Source organism: Somniosus microcephalus, chromosome 9 (genome assembly GCF_052327205.1).
Source record: "Somniosus microcephalus isolate GS21.2 chromosome 9, FLI_Smic_1.0, whole genome shotgun sequence".
Classification (NCBI taxonomy): domain Eukaryota; kingdom Metazoa; phylum Chordata; class Chondrichthyes; order Squaliformes; family Somniosidae; genus Somniosus; species Somniosus microcephalus.
The window spans coordinates 186,259,559-186,281,612 of record NC_140995.1 but is presented as its reverse complement, the minus strand read 5'-3'; the positions used below and the strand labels follow the sequence as shown (position 1 = coordinate 186,281,612).

General features: G+C 48.1%; 1 protein-coding gene across 4 annotated transcripts in view; it reads right to left on the bottom strand.

Annotated features, from left to right (window-relative positions):
- The window catches only part of lca5 (lebercilin LCA5), a 128,651-nt gene extending 123,480 nt beyond the window's left edge, over positions 1-5,171 (bottom strand). The window contains exon 1 of one of the 4 annotated variants that reach the window (XM_085997692.1): positions 4,927-5,171. The gene's annotated coding sequence lies outside the window, so the exon portion shown is untranslated. The remainder of the gene's footprint in view (positions 1-4,926) is intronic. The other 3 variants (XM_085997690.1, XM_085997693.1, XM_085997691.1) reach the window with 3 other exon arrangements.
- Between the last annotated feature and the right edge of the window lie 16,883 nt (positions 5,172-22,054).

Sequence of the window (22,054 nt, the reverse complement as noted above, 5' to 3'; positions counted from 1 at the left end):
CTTCTCTTCTTTCTCTCTTCTCTCTCTCTCTTCTTTTCCTTCTCTCTCTCCTTCTTTCTCTCTCTTCTTTTCTCTCTCCCTCCTCTCTCTTCACCTAATCTCTCCCTCCTCTCTCTTCTTTTTCTAACACTCTCTTCTCTTCTCTCTCTCTCTTCTAATATCTCTCTCTTCTTTCTCTCTCTCTTCTTCTTTTCTTCTCTCTCATCTTCTCTCTCTTCTCCTCTCACTTCTTCTTTCTTATCTCTTACTCTCTCTCTCTTCTATCTACTTCTATCTTCTCTCTCCTCTCAAACTATTTTCATATCTCACTCTCCACCTCCTCCCCCTACACCACTCCCCCCCAACCCACCAACACACACACACCACCCACACCCACACAACAACCCACCACCCAACACCACACACCCCAACAACCAACACACACAACCAAACCCACACAACACACCACAACCAACAACCCACAACCAACCCCCCCACACACACACACACCCCCCAACACCACCCCACAACCACACACACACCCACCCAACACAAACACAACCACACCACACCACACACAAACCCACCAACCAACCACACCAACACCACCACCCACACCAAAACCCAACCCCACCCACAACACACCAACCCCCAAACACACAAACCCCCCCAACACCACACCACCCACACCCACACACAAACCCACACCCAACAAACCCCACCACCCCCCAACCAACCCCCAAACACCACACCCCACCACACACCCCACCCACCAACACACACACCCCCCACCACCCACACACACACACCCCCCCACAAACACAACCCCCACCACACACAACCACCCCACCCACCAACACCACCCCACCCACCACACACCCACCACACACCCCCCACACCACAACCCCCACCACCACACCCCCACCCACACACACCACCCCCACACACCCCACCACACACACCCCCACCAACACACCCCCACACCCCCCACCCCCCACACCCACCCCCACCCACCACACCCCCCACCCCCCACCCACCACACACCACCCACCACACACACCCCACCCCCCACCACACACCCCCCCACCCACACCCCCCCCACAACACCCCCCCACACCCCCACCCCCCACCCACACCCACCCACCACACACACACACACCCCCCACCCACCACACACACCCCCCCCACCCACCACACACACACCCCCCCCCCACCAACACACACACACCCCCCACCCACCACACAACAACCCCCCACCCACCACACACACACCCCCCCACCCACCACACACACACACCCCCACCCACCACACACACCCCCCCACCCACCACTCACTCACACCCCCCCACCACCACACACACACACCCCCCCCACCCACACTCACACTCACACTCCCCCCCACCCTCCACACTCACACACCCCCCCACCCACCCACTCCCCCCCTCCCACCACTCACTCTCTCCCCCCCTCCCTCCTCACTCTCTCTCCCCCCTCCCTCCTCTCTCTCCCCCCTCCCCCCTCCACCTCTCTCCCCCTCCCTCCTCTCTCCCCCTCTCTCCCCCCCTCCTCTCTCCCCCCCTCCTCTCTCTCCCCCCCCACTCCTCTCTCTCCCCCCACTCCTCTCTCTCCCCCCACTCCTCTCTCCCCCCCCTCCCCCTCTCTCTCCCCCCTCCCCCCTCTCTCTCCCCCCCCCTCCTCCCACCTCTCCCCCCCTCCCTCCTCTCTCTCTCCCCCCTCCCTCCTCTCTCTCCCCCCTCCCTCCTCTCTCTCCCCCTCCCCCCTCTTTCTCCCCCCTCCCCCCTCTTTCTCCCCCCTCCCCCCTCTTTCTCCCCCCCTCTCTCTCTCCTCCCCCCCCCTCTCTCCCCCTCCCTCTCCCCCTCCCTCCCCCCCCCCCCTCTCCCCCTCCCCCTCCCCTCCCCCTCCCTCCCCCCCCCCCCCTCTCCCCCTCCCCCCCCCCTCCCCCCCCTCTCCCCCTCCCCCCCTCTCCCCCTCCCCCCCCCTCCCCCCCTCTCCCCCTCCCCCCCCCCCCCCCCCCCTCCCCCCCCCCCCCCCCCCCCTCTCCCCCCCCCCCCTCCCCCCCCTCTCCCTCCCCCCCCTCCTCCCTCTCCCCCCCTCCTCCCTCTCCCCCCCTCCTCCCTCTCCTCCCCCCTCTCCTCCTCCTCCCTCCCCCCCTCCTCCTCCCTCCCTCCCCCCCCCCTCCTCTCTCCTCTCTCCCCCCTCCCTCCTCTCTCTCCCCCCTCCCTCCTCTCTCTCCCCCCTCCCCCCTCTTTCTCCCCTCTTTCTCCCCCCCCCTCTCTCTCTCCTCCCTCCCCCCTCTTTCTCCCCCCCCCTCTCTCTCTCCTCCCCCTCCCTCCCTCCCCCTCCCCTCCTCCCTCTCCCCCCCTCCTCCCTCTCCCCCCCTCCTCCCTCTCCCCCCCTCCCTCTCTCTCTCCCCTCCCCCCCTCCTCCCCCTCCCCCCTCCTCCCTCTCCCCCCCTCCTCCCTCTCCTCCCTCTCCCCCCCTCCCTCTCTCTCTCCCCTCCCCCCCTCCTCCCTCTCCCCCCCCCTCCCTCTCTCCCCTCCCCCCCTCCTCCTCTCCCCCCCCCTCCCTCCTCCCTCTCCTCCCCCCTCCCTCCTCCCTCTCCTCCCCCCTCCCTCCTCCCTCTCCTCCCCCCTCCCTCTCTCTCTCCCCCCTCCTCCCCCCCTCCTCCCCCCCCCTCCCTCCTCCCTCTCTCTCTCTCCCCCCTCCTCCCCCCCCTCCTTCCCCCCCTCCTCCTCGTATTTGCACTCAAACTTTACTCCCCAATCAACAATCACCGGCCCTTTCCATATTTCCCTCCAGAATGTCCATTTACTCTCAAACAAGTTCCTTGCAATCCACATTCCTCTTGTGGATGACTGTACTGTCATCATGGCTTTGACTGAAACTTGGCTCACAGGTGGCATCACCTTGCCTCTCACTGAAGCCTCCCAAATGGCTACACCTCCTGTCCTGCCCAAACTGCAAAAGTAGGTGTGTGACTTTTAAAACCAAATTACACCTTGATCTTTCCCCCTACTCCTCTGGCACCTTCTCCTCCTTTGAGCACCTCACCTTGTTCTACCCTTCTCACCTCTCCTTTATAATCCTCATTCTCTACCGCACCCTTAAGCCCCATCCTGAGTTTCTCCCAGAGATATCCTGCCTCCATTTGTTTCTCAGTCTCTGCACTAAGTGACTCTTCATGCTAGGCACCCAGTCTTGAATGAGTTGCAATTTCCTCCAGTTAAACATAAAGACCGAAGCCATTATCTTGGAACCTACCACAAAAAGTACCCTCGTCTTCAATTCTATCCCGCTCACTGGCCACTATCCTCAGGTTGAACCAGACTGTTCACAACCTCGGCATCCTATTTGACCCTAAACTGAACTTCTGACCCCATATCCTCTCCATCCAAGTCAGTCCATCTAAATCTCTGCTGCCCGTATTCTATCCTGCACCAAGTCCCGCTCACTCATCATTGGTGACGTACACTGGCGCCCAGTCTCCCAATGCCTCCAATTTAAAATTGGGATCGTGTTTAAATCCCTTCATGGCTTTACCCCTCCTTTAGCTCTACAAACCCCCTCCTCCACCAACATGACCACCCCGCCCGCCCGCCCGCAACTGCCTGTTCCTCTCACTCTGGCCTCTTATGCAACCCCCCCCTCGCTTCGCCTCACCATTGGAGACTGTACATTTGCCCATCTAGGCCCCACACTCTGGAATCTCCTCCCTAAATCCCTCCGCCCTCTTCATCTCCTTTAAGATCCTCCTTAAAACACACCTCTTTTGGTCACCCCTGCTAGTAACTCCTTCTTAAGCTCAACATCCATTTTTTGTCAAATTACAGCACTATGAAGCACTTTGAGACATTTTTCCATGTAAAAGGTGCGATATAAATGCAAGTTGTGACTTGAAAGTTTAGAACCACCACAGAAAAGTTACGATTTGAACATAGGTATTGTATATTTTAGTCCTTTCTAGCAAGCCCTGCTTGGAAGAATCCAAAAAAGGAACAACACGAGCTTGTTTTATGGTCAATCCTTTCTCCTGTCATCTGCAGCTGGACTGCACCTGTTGTGAATGTGTTTATCTGAATGACCACAGGCAGCACACTACACTACACGTCAGGACAGGACAGGGCACGGTCAGGAAGCAACAGTATATCGAGTGCCCGAAGTTTGCATAATCCGTCAGAAAGAAGCGCAGAGCAAAGCTAAAATGGCTCAACATTTCTGGAGAATCTTGTTCGTAAACGGTGGAAGAGCAACACTCTGAGAATGAAAGTTATCGACCAGTTTTTGGATCAACCGAAAGAAACTGAAAGGGAAGAATCTTATTTTTTTAATAAAAAGTGACAGTGCTAGCTAACTGGTTATCGTACAATGCGAAACAATAGTTCCACAACATGCAGGCGGCAGCCACAGAGGACCGGGCCTCTTCTCACGGGTTTACAAGTAACATTTCTGCAACCTTACAACCTACAAGAGTAAAATCACTTACATTACTAATCTAAAGCTTCAGAAATGAGTTGATCAATTGCAGATTTGCGATTTCTTTTAAAGCATCAAATTATTCAAATCAGTAAGAAACCAGCAGAGCTCAAATTCATCTGCCGCCCGGGGGCCAGCCCAGCTTTGACACGCTGCACCGTCAGGGTGCCGAGTCAATAAAAACAAAACAACAACCAGCTCCTGTGAACATCCGAATCCGACTGAAAGGGCCACTCGCTCAGGCTGCGAGTGACGGGCCGGAGCTCCGGCCCCCTTGGTCCAACTCAAGAGGCGCAGGCCGCTCGCTCCAGCGAAGCCCGGCTGGGCCTGGGAAGACCCCCGACAGAGAGCGGGTCTCCATCAAACCGAGAGAGAGGCTGGCTTACAGAGACTGCAGCCCGGTGTCCAGAGCCGGCCCTCAGTCCGCTAAAATAAACACCTTGCTCTACCTACCTACCTACCTCCCTCCAGGGCTGAAAGTGACGGTCGGGATGGGCCGGTTCTGGCCAGCTCGATCCTCCGCCACCCGCACTCGATTTGTGCCGGGCGCCGTCTTTCCCTCGGCCGAGTCCTCCTGCGGCGCGGCGCAGCGCGCCGCCGTTGCTCTGGGTGACCCGCGCTCGCTCTCGGCCGTTGCCCTGGGTGAGCCCTCACTAGAAATATTTACAGCCGGGAACCACGGTAACCGGAGCACACCGCTACTACGCACGCGCGCCCACCTGGCTGTCCGCACCCCCACCGCAACTCTTGAAAACAAACACATTTAAAAAAAAAAGCTGGAAAACACTCATCAGGTCGAGCAGCATTCGTGCAGAGAACTGGAGTGTTGGGTGGATTAGGGTGTACGTTTCCTATGTTTTCTAATTAGCTGTGCCCCTCTATAAAGGGTAAACCCAGTATCTCCCTACAGCCTCACTGCTGACTCCATTCCCCTCCCTGGCCACTATCTCAGACTGAATTAGATTGTGAGCATCCTGTTGTCCTATTTGACTCCAAGTTGAGCTTCCAGCCCCACATCTTCATCATCATAAAAATCTCCCACTTCCACCTCAATAACATTGCCTGCTTCCACCTCTACCTCAACTCAGCTACCGCTGAAATCCTCATTCATTTGTTTGTAACTTCCAGACTTGACTATTACAATGCTTTCCTGGCCACCCTCACATCCTCCACAAACTTCAGCATGCCCAAATCTCTGCTGCCTGTATTCTATCCCAAACCAAAACACCTATTCCCACTGTCCTGCATTGGCATCTGGTCCACCAATGCCTCAAATTTAAATTTCTCATCCTTCTCTTTAAATTCTATCACATAACTTCAGATCATTGCAGAATACAATAATAAAATAAACAAATTATTTCTAAGTAGTTTTCCTCTAACCAATCTCCAATGCTACTACTTTATCAGGTGATAATATTTTCTGCCTAACAGCTGATTCTACAATTATGTTCTGTATGTAATATAATTTTCCTCTTTTTAGACATAATTTAATCAATAGCCAATTTAGATTTTTATCTGTGTTACAAAATGATGTAATCATTTTCCACTAGAAGGTGCTTCAAATCACAGCCAAAGGGAAATTTTCCTAACCTCATAATGTGGTATTTTCTGAGTGTTGTGTTCTTCACCATTTTAGATGATTTTAAGCAACAGAAAAACACACTTCTAAAGAACTTGATTCAGATCTTTACAAAGGCGATACTGCCCTTAGTTACATTAATTTGGTAATGCTTATGTCATATAGATACTATGAGTACATAATTATGTCAAATCTATACTCTAGTCCATTATATTTAGCTGATATTTTGTTGACCAGCTTGTGTAAAAATATTTGTCAATAAACCAGAGAACATCGACTAATTCTGGAATTTCATATTAAAAGCCAGAAATCTAACACTTGCCACCAACAGATTAGAACTAATTAGTTCAGTGATTAATTTCTGCAAATCACAAAAAAAAGAGCAACTGTTTTTTTGGCAAATTTTAAAAATGAGCTTTTGGAAGTTGGCAGGATAATGATTATGTGTGTGTGTGCACATCAACTGCAGTTAAGGTGAGGACAATATGGCACCTCAGTTAAGTAGCCTACCAATACTACCTAGGCATATGTGAACAGTGGCCATTTGGATGAGGGATCAGAGGGCATCCATGGAACCTTACCCCATTGTGAGTCTTCTGAAGAGGAGGGGAGAAAAAAATTCATGATCACATCAACTTTTTTTTTTAATTCATTCACGGGACGTGGGCGTTGCAGGCAAGGCCAGCATTTATTGCTCATCCCTAATTGCCCTTGAGAAGGTGGTGGTGATCCACCTTATACAACTGAGTGGCTTGCTCAGCCATTTCAGAGGGCAGTTAAGAATCAACCACATTGCTGTGGGTCTGGAGTCACATATAGGCCAGACCGGGTAAGGACAGCAGGATTTCCTTCCCTAAAGGATATTAGTGAACCAGATGGTTCAATCCGATAGTTTCATGGTTACCATTACTGATACTAGCTTTTTATTCCAGATTTATTTAATTGAATTTAAATTCCCCAGCTGCCGTGGTGAGATTTGACTCCCAGCCTTTGGATTACTAGTCCAGTACCCTAACCACTATGCTACCGTACCGGCTTGTGTCACTTTATTGTGTAATTTAAATAATTAGTTGTTAATCGTGAAAACAAATTGATAAACTTAAGCAACAGCAAAATTGATGCCACTTTTAGTACTTCAGCTTGGTGGCACAATGTACTGGCATTGTTCTAAATCTAGGATTGGTAAAATACATCTTTGATCCTATGATTTCCCCCACATGGTACGCTCCTGATCTTGGTCAGTCCGGGAGACAAATAGCAAACAGAAGTTGGACATAACTCAGACATCCATTGTGGAAGAGTGACCACCAAAGCTCACCCTGGTGTAACAAGTGGTGGCTGCTTATAGGATGGCACTAAATAGACCTAGGAGCAAGGCCACCCCCTACCTACTTTCAATTAAAGGATGGTGCCTGGAAAAGAAGTAAAGGGAAATAATGTTTAAAAAAGGGAAGGCAATAAGGTTATTTAAGAACTACCATATTGAGGTTGATATTCAAAGTGCCACCATGTTGGAGGCAATTTGTGATTTTAAAACAACGCCTGACTTTTCCAAGTTGCAAATAACCTTCAGTGCTCAAAAGGTTTATACTAAACCCCATTCATTATTTTACGGCAAAAATCAAGAGGCTTCAAAAGGCTTGGCACAACTTCAGTAGCTAGTATTGGCAGCAGAGTGGTGAGAAAAAAAGAATACTTTTGAATCCAGCCTGACAAACATGATGGATGGTGTTAAACTTTAACATTAACTTTTTTAAAACAGAAATTAAACACTTTGATTTACTGTGAAATCCAGTCTACTGGTTGAATCCAAATTAAAAAAAAATGCCCACAGCTTTAACAGAGACTGACTGATACATAAAAGATCACTGTACCAGGAAATAAGTCTAGTTTTTGGGTCATAAAAAACCTACGTGATGGAGCACTGGGTTATAGGATGTACGAATAAGGTTATATAATGAATGCACAGTCCCTGTGTTAGTTTTTAGAGAGTAGGAGACCTATTCCTGCTGACATTTGGACTTTTGTCATTGTAGCTAACATTCTGTCACATGAATCCAAATGTATTGTACTGTTAGAGGATGGGTTTTCTTACTTATAAGTTACTCCTCAAAATGATAGGGTTCACAGCATTGATTGTCAGATGTTCACAGATTTATTAATCATACAATTATTATTATTATTATCGACAATAATTAAACATACACTTAACAGCAGCACTTATGGCAAACCCTTGCAAGTTATTAGCCGGAGAATCCAAAACATGTTACAGTTCCGAGTTCGGTTGTTGTCTAGGTTAATCCGACCTTCGAATTCCAAAGTATCTGTTCTAACACTCACTCTATTGCTGGGGTGGTTCAGGTTCATAATGGCTGGGGGCCTTGGCCGGGGTGGGGGGTGGAGGTTGTTGTCAAAGGAGACAGTTTTCATAGATCTGGGAAGGAAATAAGTAGGCTGGAGGTAGGTCCAGGATAAACTTGAATCTATTATCAGATTATCAATATTTCAATTTGTAGTAAAGCTTGTAAGAATTGCTGTTGGCCCTTAAATACTGCTAGCTAGCCGACAACCACGATGTGCATGGATTCTTTAGCGCAGTCAAGACCATCTACGGCCCAAGCACCCAAGGCCCTTCCCCACTGCGGGCCAAGAATGGAGAGGTACTCATCAAGGACAGGGAAGTAGTCAGTGCTCGCTGGAAGAAGCACTTCGAAGATCTCCTTAACCACGACTCTGATTTCGACACGAGTGGCCTCAACTCCATCCCACAGCATGCTACCCGCCACCATCTCAGCACAACCCCAGCCCGACATGAGGTTGAAAAGGCCATCCGACAACTGAAGAACAAGGCGGCCTCAGGAGCAGATGGAATCCCCGCCGAGGCACTAAAGCATGGCGGAGAAGCACTACTGGCGCGAATTCATGAACTCATTTCTCTTATCTGGAAGGAGGAGAACATGCCAGGGGATCTCAGACGCCGTAATTGTGACCATCTTCAAGAAAGGTGACAAGTCCGATTGCGGTAATTACAGAGGAGTTTCCCTGCTATCTGCCACAGGGAAAGTCATCGCAAGAATCCTCCTCAATCGCCTTCTCCCAGTGGCCGAAGAGCTCCTCCCAGAGTCACAATGCGGATTCCGCCCACTAAGGGACAAAATGGACATGATCTTCACCGCACGTCAATTACAAGAGAAATTCAGGGAACAGCACCAACCACTGTACATGGCCTTCTTTGATCTCACAAAGGCCTTCGACACCGTCAACCGTGAGGGATTATGGAGTGTCCTCCTCAAATTCGGCTGCCCTCAACAAAAGTTTGTCACTATCCTCCGCCTGCTTCACGACGACATGCAAGCCATGATCCTGACCAACGATTCCACCACAGACCCAATTCACGTATGAACCGGGGTCAAGCAAGGCTGTGTCATCGCACCAACGCTCTTCTCAATCTTCCTTGCTGCAATGCTCCATCTCACCCTCAGTAAGCTCCCCACTGGAGTGGAGCTACTTTACAGAACAAGCGGGAAACCGTTCAACCTCCGTCACCTCCAGTCTAGATCCAAGGTCATCCCATCCTCTGTCGTCGAATTACAGTATGCAGACGATGCTTGCGTCTGCGCTCACTCGGAGGTCGAACTCCAAACCATCGTAAACACCTTCACCGAAGCATACGAGAGCGTGGGCCTTACACTAAACATCCGTAAGACAAAGGTCCTCTACCAACCTGCCCCCGCCACACAGTGCTGCCCCCCGATTATCAAAATCCACGACAAGGCCTTGGACAACGTGGACCACTTTCCATACCTCGGGAGCCTACTGTCAACAAGGGCAGACGTCGACGACGAAGTCCAACACTGCCTTCAATGTGCCAGTGCAGCCTTCGGTCGCCTGAGGAAGAGAGTGTTTGAAGACCAGGACCTCAAACCCGGCACTAAGCTCATGGTCTACAGGGCAGCAGTGATACCTGCCCTGCTGTATGCCTCAGAGACATGGACCATGTACAGCAGGCACCTCAAAGCACCGGAGAGGTACCACCAACGCTGCCTCCGCAAGATCCTGCAAATCCACTGGCAGGATAGGAGCACCAACGTCAGTGTTCTTGCTCAGGCCAACATCCCCAGCATCGAAGCTCTGACGACGCTCAATCAGCTCCGATGGATGGGTCACGTTGTCCGCATGCCCGATACGAGACTCCCAAAACAAGCGCTCTACTCGGAGCTCCGGCACGGCAAGAGAGCCCCAGGTGGGCAGAGGAAATGCTTCAAAGACACCCTCGAAGCCTCCTTGAAAAAGTGTAACATCCCCACCGACACCTGGGAATCCCTGGCCCAAGACCACACAAAGTGGAGGAGAAGCTCGACACCATTCAGGATAAAGCAGCCCGCTTGATTGGCACTCCATCCACCACCTTCAACATTCACTCCCTCCACCACCGGCGCACTGTGGCTGCAGTGTGTACCATCTACAAGATGCACGGCAGCAACTCGCCAAAGCTCCTTCAACAGCACCTTCCAAACCCGCGACCTCTACCACTTAGAAGGACAAGGGCAGCAGATGCATGGGAACATCACCACCTATAAGTTCCCCTCCAAGCCACACACCATCCTGACTTGGACCTATATCGCCGTTCCTTCACTGTCGCTGGGCCAACATCCTGGAACTCCCTTCCTAACAGTATTGTGGGTGTACCTACACCATATGGACTGCAGCGGTTCAAGAAGGCGGCTCACCACCATCTTCTCAAGGGCAATTAGGGATGGGCACTAAATGCAGGCCTAGCCAGCGACACCCACATCCCATCAATAAATTTTTTAAAAAGCATCCGGGAAGGCGCCGAACATCTCGAGTCTCTTCGCCGGGAGCAAGCGGAAGCCAAGCGCAGGCAGCGCAAGGAGCGCACGTCAACCCAAGCACCCCACCCACCATCTGCCCCACCTGTGACAGAGACTGTAGGTCCCGCATTGGACTAATCAGTCACCTGCGAGCTCATTTTTAATGTGGAAGCAAGTCATCATTGGTTCCGAGGGACTGCCTAAGAAGAAGGTACAGAGCCATCCAGAGGCCAGAGTGCAGAACTGCATGAAGCCTCACCATCAGATTAGTGCTAGCTCTTGTTTTTCTGTCTATTATTTAACATGAAAATGGCCTATGGCAGCACCACCTACAGGCATCTAAAGGTTAACGTTTTTAAAATGGATTTCGCCTGATGTAGGTGTTTTCAATGCATTTTGGAACAGAATGTTGCAGCCCACTCAGCGTAATAATACAAAATAGATATTAGTATATCTTTGCTGGTATTAGAACAGAAGTGTGAAGTGATACATTTTGGTAGGAAGAATGAAGAGAGGTAATATAAACTAGTTGGTACAATTTTAAAGGGGGTGCGGGAACAGCGAGACCTGGGGGTGTACGTATACAAATCTTGGAAGGTGGCAGGACAAGTTAAGAAGGCTGATAAAAAAGCATATGGGATCCTTAGCTTTATTAATAGAGGCATAGAGTATAAAAGCAAAGAAGTTATGCTAAACCTTTATAAAACACTGGTTAGGCCTCAGCTGGAGTATTGTGTTCAATTCTGGGCACCACACTTTAAGAAGGATGTCAAGGCCTCGGAGAGGGTGCAGAAGAGATTTACTAGAATGGTGCCAGGGATGAGGGACTGCAGTTATGTGGAGGGACTGGAGAATCTGGGGTTGTTCTCCTTAGAGCAGAGATGGTTAAGAGGAGATTTGATAGAGGTGTTCAAAATAATGAAGGGTTTTGATAGAGTAAATAAAGAGAAACTGTTCCCAGTGGCAGAAGGGTCAGTAACCAGAGGAGACATGAGGAAACTTTTTTTTTTAACATAGTGAGTTGTTGTGATGTGCCTGAATGCACTGCCTGAAAGGGTGGTGGAAGCCGATTCAATAATAACTTTCAAAGGAAATCGATAAATACTTCATGGGGAAGAAAGCTGCAGAGCTATGGGGTAAGAGCAGGGGAGTGGGACTAATAGGATAGCTGTACCAAAGAGCCAGCACAAGCATGATGGGCCAAATGGCCCCCTTCAGTGCAGTATCATTCTATGATTCTATGATCTTAGCATGAATCCTTTATTAGTGGCTTTTGTATTCCCTTTATCTGAACTATAATCTGTATTGCTTGTGCTTCAAATAATAACCATGAATAATCATAAAAGGAGATTATGTGCCCCCCCCCAACCCCCACCGTATTCATTACCTTTCACATTTGGAGAATCAAGCCATATGGAGCTGTTTTTAACTGTTCTACGAGTGGCTCGGGAGGCCTATACTGCATGTGGAGTAGCACCCTCGCCTCTGAGTCAAAAGGTTGTGTGTTCAAGTCCCACTCCAGAGAGTTGAGCACATAATCTAGTCTGACACTTCAATGCAACACTGAGGGAGTGCTGCACTGTCAGAGGTGCCTTCTTTCAGATGAGACGTTAAACCGAGACCCCGTCTGCCCTCTCAGGTGGATGTAAAAAATCCTATGGCACTATTCGAAAAAGAGCAGAGACATTCACTCTAGTGTCCTGGCCAAAGTCTATCCCTCATCCAACATCACTAAAACAGATTAACTGGTCATCATCTCATTATTGTTTGTGGGATCTTGCTGTGTGCAAATTAGCTGCTGCATTTTCTACATTACAACAGTGACTACACTTCAAAAGGTACTTCATTGGCTGTAAAGCACTTTGGAAAAAGTACTTCATTGGCTGTAAAGCACTTTGGAAAAAGTACTTCATTGGCTGTAAAGTGCTTTGGGGCATCCTGAGGTCATGAAAAGCACTAAATAAATGTATGTTCTTTCTTTAATAGAATCACATTAATGTGCTAGGCTCGATTCGTGTTCATCTAGAATCTAGTCCAAATCAATGTGATGAAATTCTCCTGCCTCTGCTCAATGGTTCTACTATGTGAAATGACTTTGAGTTTTGTGTGGGTTAACAGTAGACCCTGCCAATAATTCCACCCAAATTCAAACTAAATTGATAGCCTAAGCTGTCTTCCACATGTTAGGAGTGCTATATAAATATGAGTTGTTATTTTTGTCTCACTTTTGATCACGTGGATGTGGGAAATGGAAAAGTGGATATTACTTCAGGATGCTTCCCTGAAGTTCGGTTTAAGGTACATTGTTGGAACAAAGGATGGGAGGCTTCACTTTATACTATACCTGACTTAGGAGTGCTTGATGCTGTTACTGGGTGTCCTACAACAAAAAAAGTTTCATTTTGCAGAAAAAAAGCACAATAATGTGATTTGTGATATGAAAGTGTCATTATTACTGATACTTCTATTAAGTTGTTCTATTTATTTTTGTTCTATTTATTTTTATTAAACGAATAACACTTTTAAAACACTGAAAACATTTGTGCTGAAACAAATATAGCATCTGCTGAAGTGCAAGCTTCCTACAACAAAGAAACATGCTGATTGCTGGAGACTGTTTCTGACTGTACCAGGACCTGAAAGCACCCGATTGAGACTATGACATTACTTTAAGAAATCTACTGCGGGTACCTATAATTATAGATCATCTAGCTATCAATATGTAATATATTAAAAGACTTAAATGTACAATAATAACTTGTATTTATATAGTACCTTTAACATAGTAAAATGTCCCAAGGCACGTCACAGGAGCCTTATAAAACAACATTTGGCACTGAGCCACACAAAGAGATATTAGGGCAGATGACCAAAGGTAGGTTTGAAGGAGCGTCTTAAAGGAAGAAAGAGAGGTAGAGAGGCGTGGAGGTTTAGGGAGGGAATTCCAGAGCTTAGGGCCTAGGCAACCGAAGGCACGGCCACCAATGGTGGAGTGATTAAAATCAGGGATGCTCAAGAGGCCAGAATTTGAGGAATGCCAATATCTCCGAGGGTTGTGGGGCTGGAGGAGATTACAGAAATAGGTAGGGACGAGGCCATGGAGGGATTTGAAAATAAGGATGGGAATTTTAAAATCTAGGTGCTGCTTAACCGGAGCCAATGTAGGTCAGCGAGCACAGGAGAAATGGGTTAGGGCGCCGCAGACCGTTTTTACATCTTAAAGGGGCATGTTATATTTAGCTGCTAGATCATTTTGTACCTTTTCTACTTTTTATAATTTTTCTACCTTTTTTTACTTTTTAATTTTTACCTGAATATATTTTTCAAAGCCAAAGCCATAAGCTATGGGGAGCTCCTCCCCCTTTTTAAGATGCACTAATTAATTTAAGATCATGAAATCAACTAACCAGTTAAAACCGGGCTTTTACTGTGGCCACGGTAAAATCCTGGTTGGTGTAAATTTGTGCAGAGCCACTGATCCGGACAGTGGCGAAACACAGCAATGATTGATTATATTTTATATGACTTTTTATTTTTATGATTCAGTTTTTGAAAGAATCAAAGGGGGGAGTGTTAGGGAATATATATATATATTTTAATAACATAGATTTTAATATGATTAAACTAATGACTGAAAGTGCTGATTATGCTTAAACTGAGAACAAGACCACATGTAAGACTGCTTGCTGGAGAGAACAAAGGATGGGGTGATGCACCAGAGATCCAATCACAGTGTGGTAACGTCAGGTCGGCCAATGTAGCTGAACCAACCAACCAACCAACCAACTTTAAGTGTTGTGTGGCACTACCACCGTGCTAAATGGGATAGATTCGGAACAGATCTAGCAGCACAAAACTGGGCATCCTTAAGGCGCTGTGGGCCATCAGCAGCAGCAGAACAGTATTCCATCACAATCTGTAAACTCATGGCCCGGCATATCCCTCACTCTACCATTACCATCAAGCCAGGGGACCAACCCTGGTTCAATAAGGAGTGTAGAAGAGCATGCCAGGAGCAGCACCAGGCATACCTAAAAATGAGGAGCCAACCTGGGAAGATGCAACACAGGACTACAGGAATGCTAAAAAGCGGAAGCAGCATGCTGTAGACAGGGCTAAGCGATCCCACAATCAACGGATCAGATCAAAGCTCTGCAGTCCTGCCACATCCAGTCATGCATGGTGGTGGACCATTAAACAGCTAATGGGAGGAGGAGGCTCCATGAATATCCCCATCCTCAATGATGGTGGAGCCCAGCACGTGAGTGCAAAAGACAAGGCTGAAGCGTTTGCAACCATCTTCAGCCAGAAGTGCCAAGTGGATGAGGTCGCCACCATCACAGAAGCCTGTCTTCAGCCAATTCGATTCACTCCACGTGATATCAAGAAACGGCTCAGCGCACTGGATACAGCAAAGGCTATGGGCCCCGACAACATCCCAGCTGTCGTGCTAAAGACTTGTGCTCCAGAACTAGCCACGCCTTTAGCCAAGCTGTTCCAGTACAGCTACAACACTGGCATCTATCCAACAATGTGGAAAACTGCCCAGGTATGTCCTGTCCACAAAAAGCAGGACAAATCCAACCCAGCCAATTACCGCCCCATCAGTCTACTGTCAATCAATCAGCAAAGTGATGGAAGGTGTCATTGACATTGATATCAAGGGTCACCATTGACCGGAAACTTAACTGGACCAGCCACATAAATACTGTGGCAACAAGGGCAAGTCAGAGGCTGGGTATTCTGCAGCGAGTCTCTCACCTCCTGACTCCCAAAGCCTTTCCACCATCTACAAGGCACAAGTAAGGAGTGTGATGGAATACTCTCCACTTCAGCCAGAAGTCAGAGGTGGGCCAGGTCGACCAAGTGTCTGTGGGAGAACAGTTGGGTATGAGTGATCATTGTATCATAAGATTTAGATTAGCAATGGAGAGGAGCAAGGAACAATCTAGAGTGGAACTTCTAAATTGGAATTGGGCTAACTTCAATGGATTGCGAAAGGGTCTAGCCAGAGTAAAATGAAACCAAAGACTGACAGGAAAAACTGTAACGGAACAATGGGTGATCTTTAAGGAGGAGATTTTGCAAGTACAGGCTAGGTACATTCCAATAAGAGGGAAGGGTAAGGGAACCAAAGCAAGGGCTCCTTGGATGACGAGGGAGATAGAGAAGATGATGAAACAAAAAAAGAGGGTGTATGATGCATGTCAGGTGATTTTGTCAAGGGAGAACCAGACCAAATACAATAAGTTGAGAGGGGATGTGAAGATGAAAATAAGATTGGCAAAGAGAGAATATGAGAGTAGATTGGCGGTTAGCATAAAAGGGAACCCAAAAATCTTCTACTGACATGTAAACAGTAAGCGGGTAGTAAGAGGTGGGGTGGAGCCTATTAGAGACAAGGAAGGTGATATATGATTAGAGGCACAGGGCAAGGCTAGAAAACTCAATGTGTACTTTGTATCGGTGTTTACTAAGGAGATGGATGTTAACAAAATATCGGTAGATGTGGAAAAGGTAGAAGCAATGGAAAGGGTGAAAATTGATAGACAGGATGTACTAGAAAGTCTGGGTATGCTTAGAGTGGACAAGTCATCAAGCCCAGATAGCTTGCATCCCAGGTTGCTAAGGGAATTGGGAGAGGAGATAGCGGAAGGGCTTGCCATAATTTTCCAATCTTCCCTAGATGCGGGTGAGGTGCCTGAGGATTGGAAAGTGACACCATTGTTCAAGAAAAGGTGTAAAGACAATCTGTAGGGGGTGGCGGGTGTGGCGCATGCGCCCAGTCAGTTATGCCCCTGACTGCCTGTGAGCGGTTCGAATCGCTCCCACGCCCCTGGGTTCTAGACACCGGACTTAGGTGCAGGCGGCGATACAGAAAAGTCGAGTAGACAAGTGGTTTGGTGTAAGAAAACCAAGATTTTATTAAAACAGAAATAACAACACAGTCTTATGAGAAATTTACTGGTAAACGATTACAGGCATAAACAAAATAACTATACTTATACAGGGAATGGGGAACACGTGGCACATCGAGGGAAAAACTACTTTAACAATCCCCTTATCTTTATCCTAGCCCTATACCTAACTAGATTAAGCTATGAAGGGCCAGGAATTCATGCTCACCAATCCAAGGCTTGTTGCCTTAACCATTGTGAATTTTGAGGTTTGGCCTCCTGTCCTTTGGGGTACTCCGTCGCCACGTGGTCTCAGGGTGCGGTGCTGGAGCTGTTGCTGCAACACACCTTTCCTCTCCTCAGCTACCGTCGTCGTCTCGTCGCGATGGGTTCTCTTCTTCTCCCTTGGGCGATCGTCGGCGGTAACGTTGCGTTAGCAGTCTTTACTGCTTAGATTTTTCTACCCATTCTTAGAACGCCATCATATTTGTTACAGCATGGACACCTGCGTTTAACACCAGTTCATTCACAGTGTTCAATAGCCAACTTATTCTCTTCCCCAAGCGCCAGCTTATAACTAGGCGCTCGGTCTTTATCAATGCGTCTTTGCTGCCCTTCTCTGCTCTTGTCGGGTCTCTACCTTATTCTTCGTCTCGTTTCGTTTCGCCTCTTTTCCTCTGCCCTCTCTCGTGGCCTGCGTGTCCTGGGTGACTTTGGACTCAGGTCTCGTTCCCCTCCTCCGCGCTTGGTATGGATGTCCTTGGTTGCAAAACTCATGCGGGGAGCGAGAAGAGAACCCGCCACGAGGCCCAGGGCGGCAGCAGCCCATGAGTCAAGAGTAAGAGCAAGAGTAAGAGAGACAAGAGAGCGATTGGTACTGAGGGCCTACAGTTATACTCCTTCAGATAGCCCTTATCTGTGCGCCAAATCAGGTCAGTCCATTGTTTCACTTTTGACAGGCTGTTTTAAATGATTATACCAATCTAAACTGACTGGTTTTAGATGGCCGTTTATTGCACCTAATGGCCCGATGTATTGTCATTAATGCATTTTAATCAGCCTGTGCAGCCTTGATGGGTTCCATAAGCTGTTTCCGATTAATTTTGCGGACAAACTAATGGTCTTGCGCTTAGACCTAACTGGGTTGATCTGTTCCAATCTGAAGAAATGCATATTCAGTGTTTGCTTAACTGTCTGGGTTTTCAAACACAAAGTCCTTTTCATAGAAATGCATTTTAAGTTTCGATTTCCCGAAACTGCCTGTTCTGTGCTACAGAGTCTAAGCTTTTTAAAATCTTACAGGCTCTTGATCACGAGGTGCGGACGCCATCTTTTGGGTACCCTTTTTAAATTGTCCATGCAGGGTCCCTTTTATTAATAACCTTGGGGGGGAATGTGGGAATTTTGCGAATCTTACAAATCCTAGTAACTACAGGCCGGTCAGTTTAAAATCAGTGGTGGGTAAAGTTTTAGAAACAATAATCAAGGAAAAAATTAACGGGCACTTGGAGAGGTTTAAACTAATTAAGGAGAGCCAACACGGATTTGTAAATGGCAGATCATGTTTGACTAAGTAACAGAGGATTGATGAAGGGAATGCAATGGATGTTGTCTACATGGATTTTCGGAAGGCATTTGACAAAGTACCACATAGAAGGCTGGTTGACACAATTGAGGCTCATGGAATAGGTGGGTCAGTGGCAGCTTGGATAAGGAATTGGCTTAAGGACAGAAAACAGCAAGTTGTGGTAAATGGCTGTTTTTCAGACTGGAGGATGATAGACAGTGGTGTTCCCCAAGGGTCAGTGCTGGGGCCACTACTTTTTCTGATATATATATAAATGACCTGGATATTGGAATACAGAGTAGAATTTTTAAATTTGCAGATTACACCAAACTTGGGGGTGTGGCAAACAGTGAGGATGATACCAATCGACTGCAATAGGACATAGAAAGGCTAGCAGAATGGGCAGACAAGTGGCAGATGGAATTTAATACAGAGAAGTGTGAGGTGATGCATTTTTGCAGAAGGAACAGGGAGAGGCAATATACACTTAATGGCACAGTTTTAAAGAGTGTGCAGGGACAGAGGGACCTGGGAGTTAATGTGCATAGGTCCCTGAAGGTGGCAGGACATATTGAGAGAATGTTTAACAAAACATATGGGATTTGGGGCTTCATAAATAGAGATATTGAGTACAAAAGTAGAGAAGTTATGCTGAACCTTTATAAAGCACTGGTTAGGCCACAACTAGAGTATTGCGTCCAGTTCTGGTCACCACACTTTAGGAAAGATGTGAAGGCCCTCGAGAGGGTGCAGAGGAGATTTACCAGAATGGTTCTGAGGATGGGGGATCTTAGCTACAAGGACAGATTGGAGAAGCTGGATTTGTTTTCATCAGAGCAAAGGAGGTTGAGGGGTGATTTGATAGAGGTGTACAAGATTATGACGGGTTTGGATAGGCTAGATGGGGAAAGGCTGTTCCTACTAGTTGATGGTACAAGGACTAGGACACGGATTTAAGGTTTTGGGCAAGAGATACAGGGGGGATGTGAGGAAAAACTTTTTTTACGCAGTGAGTGGTGATGACCTGGAATTCGCTGCCAACGGAAGTGGTGGAAGCGGAGACACTCAATGTTTTCAAGGGGAGGCTGGATAGGCACTTGAGGGAAATAAACCTGCAGGGCTACAGGGATAGAGCAGGAGAATGGGACTGACTGGATTGCTCCACAGAGAGACGGCATGGACTCGATGGGCTGAATGGCCTCCTTCTGTGCCGTTATGACTCTATGACTTGCCTGGATGAGTGCAGCTCCAACAACTCTCAAGAAGCTCGACACCATCCAGGACAAAGCAGCCCGCTTGATTGGCACCCATCCACCACATTAAACATTCACTCCCTCCACCACCAGCGTACCGTGGCTGCAGTGTGTACCATCTATAAGATGCACTGCAGCAAATCATCAAGGCTTCTTCGGCAGCATCTCCCAAACCCGCGACCTCTTCCACCTAAAAGGACAAGGGCAGCAGGCGCATGGAAACACCACCATCTCCAAGTCACACACCATCCTGACTTGGAAGTATATCGCCATTCCTTCATCGTCGCTGGGTCAAAATCCTGGAACTCCCTACCTAACAGCACTGTGGGAGTACTTTCACCACACAGACTGCAGTGGCTCAAGAGGGCAGCTCACCATCACTTTCTCAAGGGCAATTAGGGATGGGCAATAAATGCTGGCCTTGCCAGTGATGCCCACATCCCATAAACGAATTTAAAAAAAATTACTTGGCACTTATGTGGCATGAATGTTACCTGCCACTTGTCAGCCGAAGTTTGGATGTTACCCAGGTCCTGTTGTAGGCTTGCATGTGCTGCTTTATTATCAGAGGAGTTCTGAATGGAGCTGAACACTGTGGAATCATCAGCAATCAGCCCGACTCCTGATCTTATGATGGAGGGAATGTTATTGATGAAGTAGCTGAGAACGGTTGGCTGAGAACCCTTCCCTAAGGAATTCCTGCAGTGATATCCTCAGGCTGTGATGACTGGTCTCTAATAACTATAACCATCTTCCTTTGCATCAGGTATCACTCCAGCCACTGGAGGGTTTCCCCTTTGACCCCTATTAACTTCTCTTCTGCTGTGGCTCCTTGGTGCCATATTTGGTCAAATGCTGCCTTGATGTCGAGGTTAGTAACTCTTATCTCTGCTCTGGCAGTCAGCTCTTGCATCTATGTCTGCATCAGGAGTGTGATCAGGTCAGGAGTATAGTAGTTGGTTGGGTTAGATTTATCTTGTTATTTGTGAATAGAACACACCTGAGCAAACTTCCACATTATTTTTTTTAGTAGATGGCAATGTCACAGCTGCACTGAAACAGCTTGGCTAGGGGATCAGCTAGCTCTGGTGCACAGGTTTTCAGCACTGCAGCCAGATGTTGTCAATGCCCATAGCCTTTGCTGTGACCGGTGCACTTAGCCATTTTATAATGTCACATGGAGTGAACCAAATTGGCTGGACATTAGGATCTATGATGGGGGAAACTCACACCCTTGGAAGATGGTTGCAAACACTTCAGCCTCATCTTGCACTCAAATGCTAGGCTCCACCATGGTTGAGAATGGGAATAGTTATGGAGTCTCCCTGTTAGTTGCCTGGTTTCTGCCATCATTCTCAACTAATTGTCGCAGGGCTACAGAGCTTTGCTCTGATCCATTGATTGCGGGACCATATAACTTGATCTATAGCCTGCTGCTTTTAGTGCTTAGCATGCAGGTAGCCCTGTGTAGTGGTTTCACTAGGCTTGACCCTCATTCTAAGTTATTCCTGGTGCTACTCTTTCTGGTGAGGTGATTAGACAAATCAACTGTAACTTAAGAAAACATTAAATAAAACTTAACAAATTAAATTAGGATATTGTTGGCCAGGGTGATGATGCACTCCAGTCCCCGCGGCGTCCACCGGTCGCAGAAGGCCTCAAGTGTGCCGGCGGACACTGCGTGCTCCATCTCCAGGGCCACCCGGGTGTGAACATAGCGAAGAGAGGCAGGCAATCGGGCCGAACGATGCCCTCGACTACCCGCTGCCTGGACCTGTTAATGGCTATTTTCGCCAGGCCCAGGAGCAGTCCTACGAGGAGGTCCTCCGATCTGCCCACTCTCCTCCGCACCGGGTAACCAAAGGTCAGGAGCGTGGGACTGAAGTGCAGCCAAAAATCGAGGAGCAGCCCCATTAAATAGTGAAAGAGGGGCTGCAACCTCTCACATTCAGCGTAAATATGGAAAAAGGACTCCTCTAGGCCGCAGAAAAGGCAGGCGGCCTGGGAGTCCGTGAACCTGCTTAAACCCTTATTGCAGGAGACTGCTCTGTGCAACACCCTCCAGGTATGCCTGGTGCTGCACCTGGCATGCCTTTCCACACTCCATAATAAACTAGGGTTGGTCCCTTTGCTTAATTGTGATCAAGGAGTGAGAGATGTGCTCACGGACCATGATGTTACAGATTGTGGTAGTAAAAAGAAAGAAAGACTTATATTTATATAGCGCCTTTCACAATCATACAATTCTACTGCTGCTGATGGCCCACACTGCCTCATGGATGCCAGTTTTGGGCTGCTAGATCTGTTCCACTTAGCATGGTGAGGATGTCCTCAATGGAAGATTAGATTTTGTCTTGATAAGTACTGTGCAGTGGTCACTTCTACCAATGCTATCTTGGACAGACATATCTGCAACAGGTAAGACAGTAATATGTCTGATAATTAACTTAATT